This window comes from Oncorhynchus mykiss, chromosome 20 (assembly GCF_013265735.2).
Source record: "Oncorhynchus mykiss isolate Arlee chromosome 20, USDA_OmykA_1.1, whole genome shotgun sequence".
Lineage (NCBI taxonomy): Eukaryota > Metazoa > Chordata > Actinopteri > Salmoniformes > Salmonidae > Oncorhynchus > Oncorhynchus mykiss.
Window position 1 is genome coordinate 16,753,109 of NC_048584.1, and position 16,120 is coordinate 16,769,228.

General features: G+C 45.1%; 1 protein-coding gene and 1 long non-coding RNA gene across 3 annotated transcripts in view; both read right to left on the reverse strand.

The window, feature by feature from the left end:
- Positions 1–16,120, reverse strand: part of LOC110498757 (formin-like protein 1) — a 68,917-nt gene that overhangs the window by 48,336 nt on the left and 4,461 nt on the right. The window lies entirely within an intron of this gene.
- LOC118942039 lies at positions 1,125–15,746 on the reverse strand. The gene is made up of 3 exons (XR_005037936.1): positions 15,714–15,746; positions 2,731–2,874; positions 1,125–2,375 (listed from the first exon to the last, which is right to left on the reverse strand). It is a non-coding gene; the product is annotated as an uncharacterized LOC118942039 (long non-coding RNA).

The window sequence follows — 16,120 nt, forward strand, 5'->3', positions numbered from 1 at the left end:
ATCAACAGTACGCAAATCCTAGGAACGCGAAGCGAGGCGGCCATCTCTGTCGGCGCCGGAAGTCAATAATAATAATAATAATAATAAATCCCCAGATGCACATTTACACAGCCAACCGCATTGCACAGTGGGAAATATGCATAGTGGTATGCAAAGTACAGAGGAAAGACGCTCAATGTAAATGTGAATAGGGAGAGGGAGGAGGGTTGAGCCAAGGCCTCTCTTTGAGCACCTTGTTATTATCACCACCTACATCATGTCTGCGGTATAGATGCTAATCTGATTCAGCACTTAACACCATCAGCCCGTCATTATGTGACAAACGGATTGTTCATGGAATATGAACCCAGAAGAAGCATAGCGGGTCAGACACGGCGTGCATACACACACACACACACACACACACATATCCACAGTGCCACCCTTGTGGGGGATTGACATCTGACACTCTGGTATAATTTAGTAGTATGAGTCTCTAGTCTATTAACATTGGGGCAGTCTGGCCCCTGGTGCAGGGTTTTTACAGCTGTACTTAAAGGGAAACTTCAGCGCTAGACACTATTTGGGGTGTTTTTCCAGTCTCCCTCTGTACCCTTACAAAAAAATATTTCAGTTTTAAAACTACTGTAAAAGTGCAGTGACTACAGTGGACTGTGGTATTTTGGATGCAGTAATTGTAGAATAGCTGCAGCGTGGGCCTCCCGAGTGTCGCAGCAGTCTAAGGTACTGCATCGCAGTGCTAGATACAATTCTACAGACCCGAGTTCGATCCCGGGCTGTGTCACAACTGGCAGTGACTGGGAGTCCCATAGGGCGGCGCACAATTGGCCCAACATCGTCATGGTTAGGGGAGGGTTTGGCAGAGGGGGGCTTTACTTGGCTTATTGTGCTCTAGCGACTTCTTGTTGCAAGCCGGGCACCTGCAGGCTGACCTCGGTCATCAGTTGAACAGTGTTTCCTCTGACCCATTGGTACGGCTGGCTTCCGGGTTAAGCGGGCAGGCAGGTGTTAAGAAGTGTGGTCTGGAGGGTCATGTTTCGGAGGACGCATGCCTAGAGGAAAATAATTGCGGGACCAGCAAGCTGTGGTGGCATCCTAGACCAGGAAGACCAGGACTCGGGAAGGCAAATGACAAACGAGTAAAATAAGCTATCTTTTAACACAAGGCGGTGCTGTTTAGTACAGTACAATTTTGTTAACCTAGCTGTGTTTGCAATACCTAAAATGTACTGTAGTCTTAACATTTTAGCTAACTAGCCTAGCTAACCTCAGTCCATGTCATCAGGAGCAAAACTGTTGAAATGTTTAGATGATGATAAAGAGTAAAGGAAGGACTTTGGCTTTATGACTCATATTAGTCTTGGAGTAACTATACCCATGTGTTGTAGCTAGCTAACATGTGACTGTTAATGTCTCATATTATACATCATCACGATTGTCCATGAATGTCTAATAGCATTTTGTATCTTTCTCTCACAGACAAAACTACTTGGATACAAACAAAAAAAATAGATATGAAGGGTCCCATAACAACAACCTCCACTTATATTAACGTGACTGCGAACACGTCACTGCACCACCCAAACACACCACATGCAAGTATTTCCTTAAAAAAAAAACTGTAGTATTTATCATCGGCGGTAGTAGTATGTATATATGTCATACATTGCCATGACTGTTCCTGCATACTGCTGTGTAAACTCACCTTGGTCTCCAGAGCAAATAAAAGTTGTTTTGAACACAAGCCATGTCTACTTAGTTGCTATAGTGACAGACTAATCTACTGTTTTTATTGAAACATGTCTACTTGCCAACAAATTCAAGTTTAAATGATACACCCAACTCCCTGTATTGTTTTGGCAGTAGGATTGTAGCTAGTTTATCAACATGCAAAGGCATGAATATCACAATGAAATGATCCAGAGGTTGAAGTCGACACTGTATTGGTTTCTGATGCAGCTGGAATCATTTGGTCACTTGTAAAACATATTATATAAAACACCATTGGAACTAGCCATATCTATACCACAATGCAGTTGTGAGCATACTAGGTATTCTATATTATTCTACAACAACTCAGACTGAATATTCCAGGCAGGTTCCAGAATGCTCTTCAGCTGGTGCACCTCTTCTTGTGTTGGATAATGGCAGCTGGTTTAGCAGGCTTTGGTGCTGTGGTGATGTTGGCAGAAATGTTAGGTTTAGGGCGCTGTGACTCTGGCTCCTTGTAAGACAACTGTCTGGTCCTTTCTGCACGCCACAGCCAGGTGGACAAGCCTCTCCCTGAATGAAGAGGTGGGTTCTAGGCTTGTACACCTTCTTCACCACCCACTGTTTTGACCTCTTGCAGAATATTTGTTTGTACTGCAAGTCTCCTGGAAAGACATAAAGACGTTAAACAAAAAAAAGGTCCTGTGTACTGGTATGTGTTTTGTTACTACACTCAGAGTCAATTTGGGTCATTGAGATGGACAGTTAACAAAGATGTGAAAAGTTCGAGAGGGCTTGACTTGTAGACTTCTAGTCATGTATTGTTGTGTATGAGCACCTACAGTTGTGCTGTTGAGTAGACAAGCACTGCCAACAATAGAGTGAATAGGCTAGAAAAGTATACAAACAGCCCTTATTCCCCATGCTAAAGAACTGTCTGCAAGGATCACTTGACTTGTAGACAGTTTAGTGTGTTTGTGATTCTGTTTTATCAAGAGGGTATTGTGCTTTTAGAAATACCTTTTGGCTGTCCTGGCTTGTTTCAGAGTCAGATGACGTTGAGCTTGAGCTTGTTCCCGGCTGAAAGCTTTCATCCAAATAGTGCAGGCTCTGTACTACCAAAGCTGGTGTCATGGTGTCCTTGTTATCAGCAGCAAGATTAGTCTGTAGGACACACGGTAGTCCATGATTGGCCAAATTTGACTGCTTTGTCACCATTAATACACACTCAACGAGGTACGACATCCACCCAGCCTCCTCATGTCAATAGATCATGCATACTAATCTTCATACACACACACACAATACCCATCCCTAACAGACACCAGTCAGCCACCCATACCTAACAGCCCCTTTTCTCCAATTTACACTTCAACTAAGCCTCCACAATACAGCGAAAACTACAGTACAAGTTGAAGCATAACGTTACTTGTAAACACACCAACTATGACAACAAGACACAGACCATATGTATGCCTAGCTCCAGTATATTTATTTGCGCATCATGGAGTTATGGAAATATTTAGCAAAGGTGAGTTCCTGGTGCTGAGCCTGATGCCGATGCCGCTGCAGATGTTGATGGGATTGGACTCTAAATAGAGCACGTTAGCCTCTGTGGTAGTTGGTTAGCTAGCTAGCGTTTAGATACAGGCTGTAGGCTGTAGATAACAAAACCTAATGAAGCTAACATTAGCTTGCAAAGTTGCAAATCAAATCACATAGCAGCTGGCTAATTGCATTGATTTGCTTTCGAATGTCTAGACAGCGTATTATGAAAGCTAGCTAGCTAGATTTTGATTTAGATAAACAAATGTAGTTCTCTACCTAGTTAGCTAGGTAACCTTAGCCACGTTACCTCAGCTTGATTGGCTGATTGGATGCCTTCCTCTTGGAAGTGAAGTGGAAAATGTATGGAATAGCATCACTTTAACATTCGTTGACCTGGCAACCAGTTTCAAAATCCTCTGGCTGGAAGTGCTGGCTACAAACACAGACATTTTGATATTTCCCCACATCAACTGATGCGGTACTACGTCCTGAAATCGTTATGAATTCTGGATATCGTGGTAAATGTAGATGTCCCGTGGAAATGTAGATGGCCCGTTTCTAAAGGCGAGATGCAGAAACACTTGTATTTGCATGTGGTGAGAAAATTCTGTATTTTTATGACACATACACTACTACTGTTCAAAAGTTTGGGGTCACTTTGAAATGTCCTTGTTTTTGAAAGAACTTCTTTTTTTTTTTTTATTGTCCATTAAAATAACATAAAATACAGTGTAGACATTAATGTTGTAAATTACTATTGTAGCTGGAAACAGCAGATTTTTAATGGAATATCTACATAGGCGTAAAGAGGCCCATTATCAGCAACCATCACACCCGTGTTCCAATGGCACGATGTGTTAGCTAATCCAAGTTTATCATTTTAATTGGCTAATTGATCATTAGAAAACCCTTTTGCAATTATGTTAGTAGAGCTGAAACCTTTTTCTGATTAAAGAAGCAATAAAACTGGCCTTCTTTAGACTAGTTGAGTATCTGGAGCATCACAAAGACCTTTCTTCTGAAACTCATCAGTCTATTCTTGTTCTGAGAAATGAAGGCTATTCCATGAGAGCAACTGCCAAGAAACTGAAGATCTGGTACAAAGCTGTGTACTACTCCCTTCACAGCACAGCACAAACTGGCTCTAACCAGAATAGAAAGAGGAGTGGGAGGCCCAGGTGCACAACTGAGCAAGAGAACAAGTACGTTAGAGTGTCTAGTTTGAGAAACAGACACATCACAAGTCCTCAACTGGCAACTTCATTAAATAGTACCCGCGAAACACCAGTCTCAACGTCAACAGTGAAGAGGCGACTCCAGGATGTTGGCCTTCTAGGCAGAGTTGCAAAGAAAAAGCCATATCTCAAACTGGCCAATACAAATAAAATATTAAGATGGGCAAAAGAACACAGACACTGGGCAGAGGAACTCTGCTTAGAAGGCTGGTTAGAGCCAGTTTGCGCTGTTCTGTGAAGGAAGTAGTACACAGCTTTGTACGAGATCTTTAGTTTCTTGGCAATTTCTCACATGGAATAGCCTTTATTTCTCAGAACAATAATAGACTGACGAGTGTCAAAAGAAAGTATTTGTTTCTGGACATTTTGAGCCTGTAATCGAACCCACAACTGCTGATGCTCCAGATACACAACTAGTCTTAAGGCCAGTTTAATTGCTTCTTTAATCAGAAAAACAGTTTCCAGCTGTGCTAAGATAATTGCAAAAGGGTTTTCTAATGATCAATTAGCCTTTTAAAATTATAAACTTGGATTAGCTAACGTGCCATTAGAACACAGGAGTGATGGTTGCTGATAATGGGCCTCTGTAGATATTCCATTAAGAATCAGCCATTTCCAGCTACAATGGTCATTTACAACATAAAAAATGTCTACACTATATTTCTGATCAATTTGATGTTATTTTAATGGACAAAAAGTGTTTTTCTTTCAAAAACAAGGACATTTCTAAGTGACCCCAAACTTTTGAACAGTAGTGTATGATAAATTAATAACATATTAATGGGCATATGCAGTGAAATCGAGCGGCGGTGGCATTTCCCTTTAATGTTTTTCTCTGTAGCAGAGATCGCCCACTGTAGAGGGATCCCTGCACACCAACCAGCCTGCTCGCTAGACAGTCGGAGTAGGACGTCTGGCCCATCTGAGATTTGCTATGCACACTGAGCATTAGATTGAAGATGGGGGTGGGTCCGGGGGCGTTTGGTAAGGGTGTGTGTGGCAGGGATGATCTATCTTTACTGCTCCCTACGATAGAGTGATGTAGCAAAAAAAGGAACAGTCCCATACCACAGCAGAATGTGCTCATGTGCACCTTATGTACAAACATGAATTTACAAACACAAGCAGGCATGTTGATACATGTACAGTGCCTTGCGAAAGTATTCGGCCCCCTTGAACTTTGCGACCTTTTGCCACATTTCAGGCTTCAAACATAAAGATATAAAACTGTATTTGTTTGTAAAGAATCAACAACAAGTGGGACACAATCATGAAGTGGAACGACATTTATTGGATATTTCAAACTTTTTTAACAAATCAAAAACTGAAAAATTGGGCGTGCAAAATTATTCAGCCCCTTTACTTTCAGTGCAGCAAACTCTCTCCAGAAGTTCAGTGAGGATCTCTGAATGATCCAATGTTGACCTAAATGACTAATGATGATAAATACAATCCACCTGTGTGTAATCAAGTCTCCGTATAAATGCACCTGCACTGTGATAGTCTCAGAGGTCCGTTAAAAGCGCAGAGAGCATCATGAAGAACAAGGAACACACCAGGCAGGTCCGAGATACTGTTGTGAAGAAGTTTAAAGCCGGATTTGGATACAAAAAGATTTCCCAAGCTTTAAACATCCCAAGGAGCACTGTGCAAGCGATAATATTGAAATGGAAGGAGTATCAGACCACTGCAAATCTACCAAGACCTGGCCGTCCCTCTAAACTTTCAGCTCATACAAGGAGAAGACTGATCAGAGATGCAGCCAAGAGGCCCATGATCACTCTGGATGAACTGCAGAGATCTACAGCTGAGGTGGGAGACTCTGTCCATAGGACAACAATCAGTCGTATATTGCACAAATCTGGCCTTTATGGAAGAGTGGCTAGAAGAAAGCCATTTCTTAAAGATATCCATAAAAAGTGTCGTTTAAAGTTTGCCACAAGCCACCTGGGAGACACACCAAACATGTGGAAGAAGGTGCTCTGGTCAGATGAAACCAAAATTGAACTTTTTGGCAACAATGCAAAACGTTATGTTTGGCATAAAAGCAACACAGCTGAACACACCATCCCCACTGTCAAACATGGTGGTGGCAGTATCATGGTTTGGGCCTGCTTTTCTTCAGCAGGGACAGGGAAGATGGTTAAAATTGATGGGAAGATGGATGGAGCCAAATACATGACCATTCTGGAAGAAAACCTGATGAAGTCTGCAAAAGACCTGAGACTGGGACGGAGATTTGTCTTCCAACAAGACAATGATCCAAAACATAAAGCAAAATCTACAATGAAATGGTTCAAAAATAAACATATCCAGGTGTTAGAATGGCCAAGTCAAAGTCCAGACCTGAATCCAATCGAGAATCTGTGGAAAGAACTGAAAACTGCTGTTCACAAATGCTCTCCATCCAACCTCACTGAGCTCGAGCTGTTTTGCAAGGAGGAATGAGAAAAAATGTCAGTCTCTCGATGTGCAAAACTGAGAGACATACCCCAAGCGACTTACAGCTGTAATCGCAGCAAAAGGTGGCGCTACAAAGTATTAACTTAAGTGGGCTGAATAATTTTGCACGCCCAATTTTTCAGTTTTTGATTTGTTAAAAAAGTTTGAAATACTCAATAAATGTCGTTCCACTTCATGATTGTGTCCCACTTGTTGTTGATTCTTTACAAAAAAATACAGTTTTATATCTTTATGTTTGAAGCCTGAAATGTGGCAAAAGGTCGCAAAGTTCAAGGGGGCCGAATACTTTCGCAAGGCACTGTATGTTAGATGCAAAACATACCGTATACTTAGTACTCACATTTTCTGTACACACACAAACACAGACACATACAAAGACAGAGACACAGGGAGGTCCAGCGTGATTTGACAGCACCACAGCTGGCACCGGATGTATGCCCAAGCCCTTAAGCCTTGACCACTGCCAAATTGATTCATTACAACAACAAGTCTGATCTCCAGATCTCACTCCAGACCCGTGTTTGATTTCTCAAGAACACGCACGCGTCCTGCTATTGCCCTACAGTAGCTGGCCCCCCTATTCCTCCCTGTTCCTGAACCATGGAAACACATTCATTAGACATGAAGTGTAGGGATAGAGTACACTGTCCAAAAATCATATACAGTAGCAATTCAATCATGTATGGAGCGATAACATTGACTATACTCACCACATGATTCAAACTTTAGTAGAAATCTGTTTATATCTAAGGTATGAGTTATGGAGCAATACAATGCATTTATTCAACTGCCTATGTAGCAACTTATGTAAATGATGGACTTTTATTAATGACCAGACAACGGTGTTCTATAACCTTGACTCTTTCATTTGATTGGAGTCATATTCAATTACAGAGCAAAGTGGGGTTGGGAGTTGTCTGTGCACGAGCTAGGTTTATGGATGAGTTCTCAGTGTAGCCTACAAATAGTCTTCATTGGAACTGAGTATAGAAGATTAGTGTTAGGCATGCATGTAAATGAATCCAAATGAGCGCTCAAATAGCTTTACCCTAGCAAATCAAACAAGGTTGACAGAGACCAATGGGCAAGAACCACATACGATCAGTGGTGGAAAAAGTACCAAATTGTCATACTTGAGTAAATGTATACAGTAGATACCTTAATAGAAAGTTACTCAAGTAAAAATAAAAGTCACCTAGTAAAATACTACTGAGTAAAAGTCTAAAAGTATTTGGTTTTAAATATACTTAAGTATCAAAAGTAAATGTAATTGCTAAAATATACTTAGGTATCAAAAGTTAAAGTATAAATAATTTTTAATTCCTTATTTTAAGTACTTTACTGTTATGGTGAGTGAATGAGGACCCAAAAGCGAACTAACTTAAACAGAGCTTCTTTAATAACCAAACATAGGTAGGCTCAGATAGACCGGCAGATTCCGACAGGACAGGACAAGGTTACAGCAAACATGACGATAGTCTGGCTCAGGCATGAAACACAACAAACAAGAATCCGACAAGGACAGGAACAGAAACAGAGAGAGATATAGGGACCTAATCAGAGGGAAAAAGGGAACAGGTGGGAAACGGGGTGAATGGGTAGTCAGAGGAGACAAGGAACAGCTGGGGGAAAGCGGGGGAGAAAAGGTAACCTAACAACGACCAGCAGAGGGAGACAGGGTGAAGGGAAAGGACAGAGACAAGACACAACATGACAGTACATGACAGTACCCCCCCACTCACCGAGCGCCTCCTGGCGCACTCGAGGAGGAAACCTGGCGGCAACGGAGGAAATCCTCGATCAGCGCACGGTCCAGCACGTCCCGAGAGGGAACCCAACTCCTCTCCTCAGGACCGTACCCCTCCCAATCTACGAGGTACTGGTGACCACGGCCCCGAGGACGCATGTCCAAAATTCTACGGACCCTGTAGATGGGTGCGCCCTCGACAAGGATGGGGGGGGGGGGGAAAGACGAGCGGGGGCGCGAAGGACGGGCTTGATGCAGGAGACATGGAAGACCGGGTGGACGCGACGAAGGTATCGCGGAAGAAGAAGTCGAACTGCGACAGGATTAATGACCCGAGAAATACGGAACGGACCAATGAACCGCGGGGTCAACTTGCGAGAAGCCGTCTTAAGGGGAAGGTTCTGAGTGGAGAGCCAAACTCTCTGACCGCGACAATATCTAGGACTCTTAGTTCTACGCTTATTAGCAGCCCTCACAGTCTGCGTCCTATAACGGCAAAGTGCAGACCTGACCCTCTTCCAGGTGCGCTCGCAACGTTGGACAAAAGCCTGAGCGGAGGGGATGCTGGACTCGGCGAACTGAGATGAGAACAGCGGAGGCTGGTACCCGAGGCTACTCTGAAAAGGAGATAGCCCGGTCGCAGACGAAGGAAGTGAGTTGTGGGCGTATTCTGCCCAGGGGAGCTGTTCTGACCAAGACGCAGGGTTACGAAAAGAAAGACTGCGTAAGATGCGACCAATAGTCTGATTGGCCCGTTCTGCTTGACCGTTAGACTGGGGGTGAAAGCCGGAAGAGAGACTGACGGAAGCCCCAATCAAACGGCAAAACTCCCTCCAAAATTGAGACGTGAATTGCGGACCTCTGTCCGAAACGACGTCTGACGGAAGGCCATGAATTCTGAAAACATTCTCGATGATGATTTGTGCCGTCTCTTTAGCAGAAGGAAACTTAGCAAGGGGAATGAAATGAGCCGCCTTAGAGAACCTATCGACAACCGTAAGAATAACAGTCTTCCCCGCTGACGAAGGCAGTCCGGTGACAAAATCTAAGGCGATGTGAGACCACGGTCGAGAGGGAATAGGAAGCGGCCTGAGACGGCCGGCAGGAGGAGAGTTACCGGACTTAGTCTGCGCGCAGACCGAACAAGCAGCCACGAAACGACGCGTGTCATGCTCCCGGGTGGGCCACCAAAAACGCTGGCGAATGGAAGCAAGCGTACCCCGAACGCCAGGGTGGCCGGCTAACTTGGCAGAGTGAGCCCACTGAAGAACGGCCAGACGAGTAGGAACGGGAACGAAAAGAAGGTTCCTAGGACAAGCGCGCGGCGACGGAGTGTGAGTGAGCGCTTGTTTTACCTGCCTCTCAATTCCCCAGACAGTCAACCCGACAACACGCCCCTCAGGGAGAATCCCCTCGGGGTCAGTGGAGGCTACTGAAGAACTGAAGAGACGAGACAAAGCATCAGGCTTGGTGTTCTTAGAGCCCGGACGATAAGAAATCACGAACTCGAAACGAGCGAAAAACAGCGCCCAACGCGCCTGACGCGCATTAAGTCGTTTGGCAGAACGGATGTACTCAAGGTTCCTATGGTCAGTCCAAACGACAAAAGGAACGGTCGCCCCCTCCAACCACTGTCGCCATTCGCCTAGGGCTAACCGGATGGCGAGCAGTTCGCGGTTACCCACATCATAGTTACGTTCCGACGGCGACAGGCGATGAGAAAAATACGCGCATGGGTGGACCTTGTCGTCAGAGAGGGAGCGCTGAGAAAGGATGGCTCCCACGCCCACCTCTGACGCGTCAACCTCGACAACGAACTGTCTAGAGACGTCAGGTGTAACAAGGATAGGAGCGGATGTAAAACGATTCTTGAGGAGATCAAAAGCTCCCTGGGCGGAAACGGGCCACTTAAAGCACGTCTTGACAGAAGTAAGGGCTGTGAGAGGAGCTGCCACCTGACCGACGCGTGACTTAGGGACGGGCCAATCAATGACAGCTTGGACCTTAGCGGGATCCATCTTAATGCCTTCAGCGGAAATAACAGAACCGAGAAATGTGACGGAGGAGGCATGAAAAGTGCACTTCTCAGCCTTCACAAAAAGACAATTCTCTAAAAGGCGCTGGAGGACACGTCGAACGTGCTGAACATGAATCTGGAGTGACGGTGAAAAAAATCAGGATATCGTCAAGGTAAACGAAAACAAAGATGTTCAGCATGTCTCTCAGGACATCATTGACTAATGCCTGAAAGACAGCTGGAGCGTTAGCGAGGCCGAAAGGAAGAACCCGGTATTCAAAGTGCCCTAACGGAGTGTTAAACGCCGTCTTCCACTCGTCCCCCTCCCTGATGCGCACGAGATGGTAAGCGTTACGAAGGTCCAACTTAGTGAAAAACCTGGCTCCCTGCAGGATCTCGAAGGCTGAAGACATAAGAGGAAGCGGATAATGATTCTTCACTGTTATGTCATTCAGCCCTCGATAATCTATGCAGGGGCGCAGAGACCCGTCCTTCTTCTTGACAAAAAAAAACCCCGCTCCGGCGGGAGAGGAGGAGGGGACTATGGTACCGGCGTCAAGAGCTACAGACAAATAATCTTCGAGAGCCTTACGTTCGGGAGCCGACAGAGAGTATAGTCTACCCCGGGGGGGGGTGGTTCCCGGAAGGAGATCAATACTACAATCATACGACCGGTGTGGAGGAAGAGAGGTGGCCCTGGACCGACTGAACACCGTGCGCAGATCGTGATATTCCTCCGGCACCCCTGTCAAATCACCAGGCTCCTCCTGTGAAGAAGAGACAGAGGAAACAGGAGGGATAGCAGACATTAAACATTTCACATGACAAGAGACGTTCCAGGAGAGGATAGAATTACTAGACCAATTAATGGAAGGATTATGACAAACTAGCCAGGGATGGCCCAAAACAACAGGTGTAAAAGGTGAACGAAAAATTAAAAAAGAAATGGTTTCACTATGATTACCAGAAACAGTGAGGGTTAAAGGTAGCGTCTCACGCTGAATCCTGGGGAGAGGACTACCATCCAGGGCGAACAAGGCCGTGGGCTCTTTTAACTGTCTGAGAGGAATGTCATGTTCCCGAGCCCAGGTCTCGTCCATAAAACAGCCCTCCGCCCCAGAGTCTATTAAGGCACTGCAGGAAGCTGACGAACCGGTCCAGCGTAGATGGACCGACAAGGTAGTGCAGGATCTTGAAGGAGAGACAGGAGTAGTAGCGCTCACCAGTAGCCCTCCGCTTACTGACGAGCTCTGGCCTTTTACTGGACATGAAGTGACAAAATGACCAGCGGAACCGCAATAGAGACAGAGGCGGTTGGTGATTCTCCGTTCCCTCTCCTTAGTCGAGATGCGGATACCTCCCAGCTGCATGGGCTCAGCACCCGAGCCGGCAGAGGAAGATGGTAGTGATGCGGAGAGGGAGGCGACGGAGAGCGCGAGCTCCTTTCCACGAGCTCGGTGACGAAGATCAACCCGTCGCTCAATGCGAATAGCGAGTTCAATCAAGGAATCCACGCTGGAAGGAACCTCCCGGGAGAGAATCTCATCCTTTACCTCTGCGCGGAACCCCTCCAGAAGACGAGCGAGCAAGGCCGGCTCGTTCCAGCCACTGGAGACAGCAAGAGTGCGAAACTCAATAGAGTAGTCTGTTATGGATCGATTGCCTTGACATAGGGAAGACAGGGCCCTGGAAGCCTCCTCCCCAAAAACAGATCGATCAAAAACCCGTATCATCTCCTCCTTAAAGTCCTGATACTGGTTAGTACACTCAGCCCTTGCCTCCCAGATTGCCGTGCCCCACTCACGAGCCCGTCCAATAAGGAGAGATATGACGTAGGCGACACGAGCAGTGCTCCTGGAGTAAGTGTTGGGCTGGAGAGAAAACACAATATCACACTGGGTGAGGAACGAGCGGCATTCAGTGGGCTCCCCAGAGTAACACGGCGGGTTATTGATTCTGGGCTCCGGAGATTCGAAAGCCCTGGAAGTGGCCGGTGGATCGAGGCGGAGATGGTGAACCTGTTCTGTGAGGTTGGAGACTTGGGTGGCCAGGGTCTCAACGGCATGTCGAGCAGCAGACACTTCCTGCTCGTGTCTGCCTAGCATCGCTCCCTGGATCCCGACGGCTGAGTGGAGAGGATCCGAAGTCGCTGGGTCCATTCTTGGTCGGATTCTTCTGTTATGGTGAGTGAATGAGGACCCAAAAGCGAACTAACTTAAACAGAGCTTCTTTAATAACCAAACATAGGTAGGCTCAGATAGACCGGCAGATTCCGACAGGACAGGACAAGGTTACAGCAAACATGACGATAGTCTGGCTCAGGCATGAAACACAACAAACAAGAATCCGACAAGGACAGGAACAGAAACAGAGAGAGATATAGGGACCTAATCAGAGGGAAAAAGGGAACAGGTGGGAAACGGGGTGAATGGGTAGTCAGAGGAGACAAGGAACAGCTGGGGGAAAGCGGGGGAGAAAAGGTAACCTAACAACGACCAGCAGAGGGAGACAGGGTGAAGGGAAAGGACAGAGACAAGACACAACATGACAGTACATGACACTTTACACCACTGCATTTGATTTTCATTTGATCACCCTGTTTTAAGGAGAACTTTCCTGCAATGGAAACATGTGTATTTGAGGTTAAAAAGGCTTCTGAAATTTAATTTCCACTGTGAAATTTGACTTGATTTTCTCTTTGTAAAAATGTATAAATCCTTACAAAAATGTTCATTAATTATAATCCACATAATTCACATTTCCTGTTGCTGCAGGATTATTTCATGCTGTAGCAAACTGGCTCAAAGTAAGATTCTACATCTGTAGTTAAGAGTATAGTCTAGTTCCACCTACATAGTTCTGATCTTCTGTCAAGGTGTCTACAGTGGGGTGAACAAGTATTTGATACACTGCCGATTTTGCAGGTTTTCCTACTTACAAAGCATGTAGAGGTCTGTAATGTTTATCATATGTACACTTCAACTGTGAGAGACGGAATCTAAAAACAAAAACAAAAATCCAGAAAATCACATTGTATGATTTGTAAGTAATTAATTAGCATTTTATTGCATGACATAAGTATTTGATATATCAGAAAAGCAGAACTTAATATTTGGTACAGAAACCTTTGTTTGCAATTACAGAGATCATACGTTTCCTGTAGTTCTTGACCAGGTTTACACACACTGCAGCAGGGATTTTAGCTCACTCCTCCATACAGACCTTCTCCAGATCCTTCAGGTTTTGGGGCTGTCGCTGGGCAATACGGACTTTCAGCTCCCTCCAAAGATTTTCTATTGGGTTCAGGTCTGGAGACTGGCTAGGCCACTCCAGGACCTTGAGATGCTTCTTACAGAGCCACTCCTTAGTTGCCCTGGCTGTGTGTTTTGGGTCGTTGTCATGCTGGAAGACCCAGCCACGACCCATCTTCAATGCTCTTACTGAGGGAAGGAGGTTGTTGGCCAAGATCTTGCGATACATGGCCCCATCCATCCTCCCCTCAATACGGTGCAGTCGTCCTGTCCCCTTTGCAGAAAAGTATCCCCAAAGAGTGATGTTTCCACCTCCGTGCTTCACGGTTGGGATGGTGTTCTTGGGATTGTACTCATCCTTCTTCTTCCTCCAAACACGGCCAGTGGAGTTTAGACCAAAAAGCTCTATGTTTGTCTCATCAGACCACATGACCTTCTCCCATTCCTCCTCTGGATCATCCAGATGGTCATTGGCAAACTTCAGACGGGCCTGGACATGTGCTGGCTTGAGCAGTGGGACCTTGCGTGCGCTGCAGGATTTTAATCCATGACGGCGTAGTGTCTGACGACCCTATAGTATAGCTATAGTATAGGTCATGTGGAAACTGTTGGCCTTGACACTTGTGTCTAATAAGCACAAATAAGATAGCGAGCATACTGGCTGCTATTCCCAACTAATCAGACCTGACACAAGGATAAAGTGACTACGGGGGCAGTTGAAATCGGGGAGGGGGCCCAATTTTGGCGGTTTCTTGTTTTGGAATTATATTGAATTCTGCTTATATCACACTATACCCCCTTATAGTTCAAATTCTGAGACTCCGAGATCACTGAGTACATTTGAAGTGACAGTCCGGTTGGTGAAAAGTCTGTAGCCCATCTCCACTGCATCAGCACAATGGACAGCGCCTTACACTAAAGCAAGTTTTGGTAATGAATATAGGCTACAAGAATGATAGGCTGTTTAATTGATGAATTACCCTATGTGAATGCAGCCGTACACACAGATGTCAACACCAAAATAATGCAAACTAAATGCTGAAAATATTAGCCTAGTTATTCATGCATGCAGACAAAAATACTGAATAGCAATTTGTCTTAGAATACCGACAAAACCTCAAATGCGAACAAGTGAATGCAAACAGAACAAAATAGAGGTATCAAGTAGACGGCCTAGTAAACAAAATATCAGATCAATAAAGACATAATCTAAATATTTGTATATATACACCTTTATTTAACTAGGAAAGTCAGTTAAGAACAAATTCTTATTTTCAATGACGGCCTGGGAACAGTGGGTTAACTGCCTTGTTCAGGGGCAGAACTACAGATTTTTACCTTGTCAGCTCGGGGATTCGATCTTGCAACCGTTCGGTTACAAGTCCAACACTCTAACCACTAGGTTACTTACATGTAAGCTAGTTCCATTAACAGTAAACCAACGCAGTGAAGAAAAGGGGAATGGATATCCAAACAACCACAGCATAGCCTACAGCCTACTACAGTTAGATACAGCTGTCTTGCCAAATCATGAGTTCCACAACACGTTGTTATATGGCACAATCTACTTCTGGGAATAAAAGTCGACCCACGTAATCATTTAAGCAATGCCAGCCTAGCATTAACAGATTTCCAATACATAGAGTTCCATTTACAACCACGAAAACCAATAGGCTTCCAACAGAACCATAATAGAATGTATCTACAGTCAGTCTAAATGTAAATGTAATGATGAAACATACCGAGCTATTGTCACATCTACTCCAGCTCCTCCCCTCCTGCGTTCAACATGCTGGTTTACTAACCACCGGTCCTGGCATTCATCATTACGCGCACCTGGCATTCATCATCACGCGCACCTGAGCTTCATCATTAGGCACACCTGGACTCCATCACTTCACTGATTACCTCCCCTATTTATGTCACTCCCTTAGTTCCATTCCCCAGGCAGAATTGACTATGTGTTTCATGTATATGTGCTACGTGTGGTTGGTATAGTGGGCTTTGGTCTGTTTCTTATTAAACTCACCACTTGCTTTCTGACTCCCAGTGTGTACGTTACAGAATTCAGCCTCAACAAATGGAAGCAGCAGGTAATCGGGCCCCAGATGGGTGATGACCAGGGATAGCTACTTTGTCAATACCATGA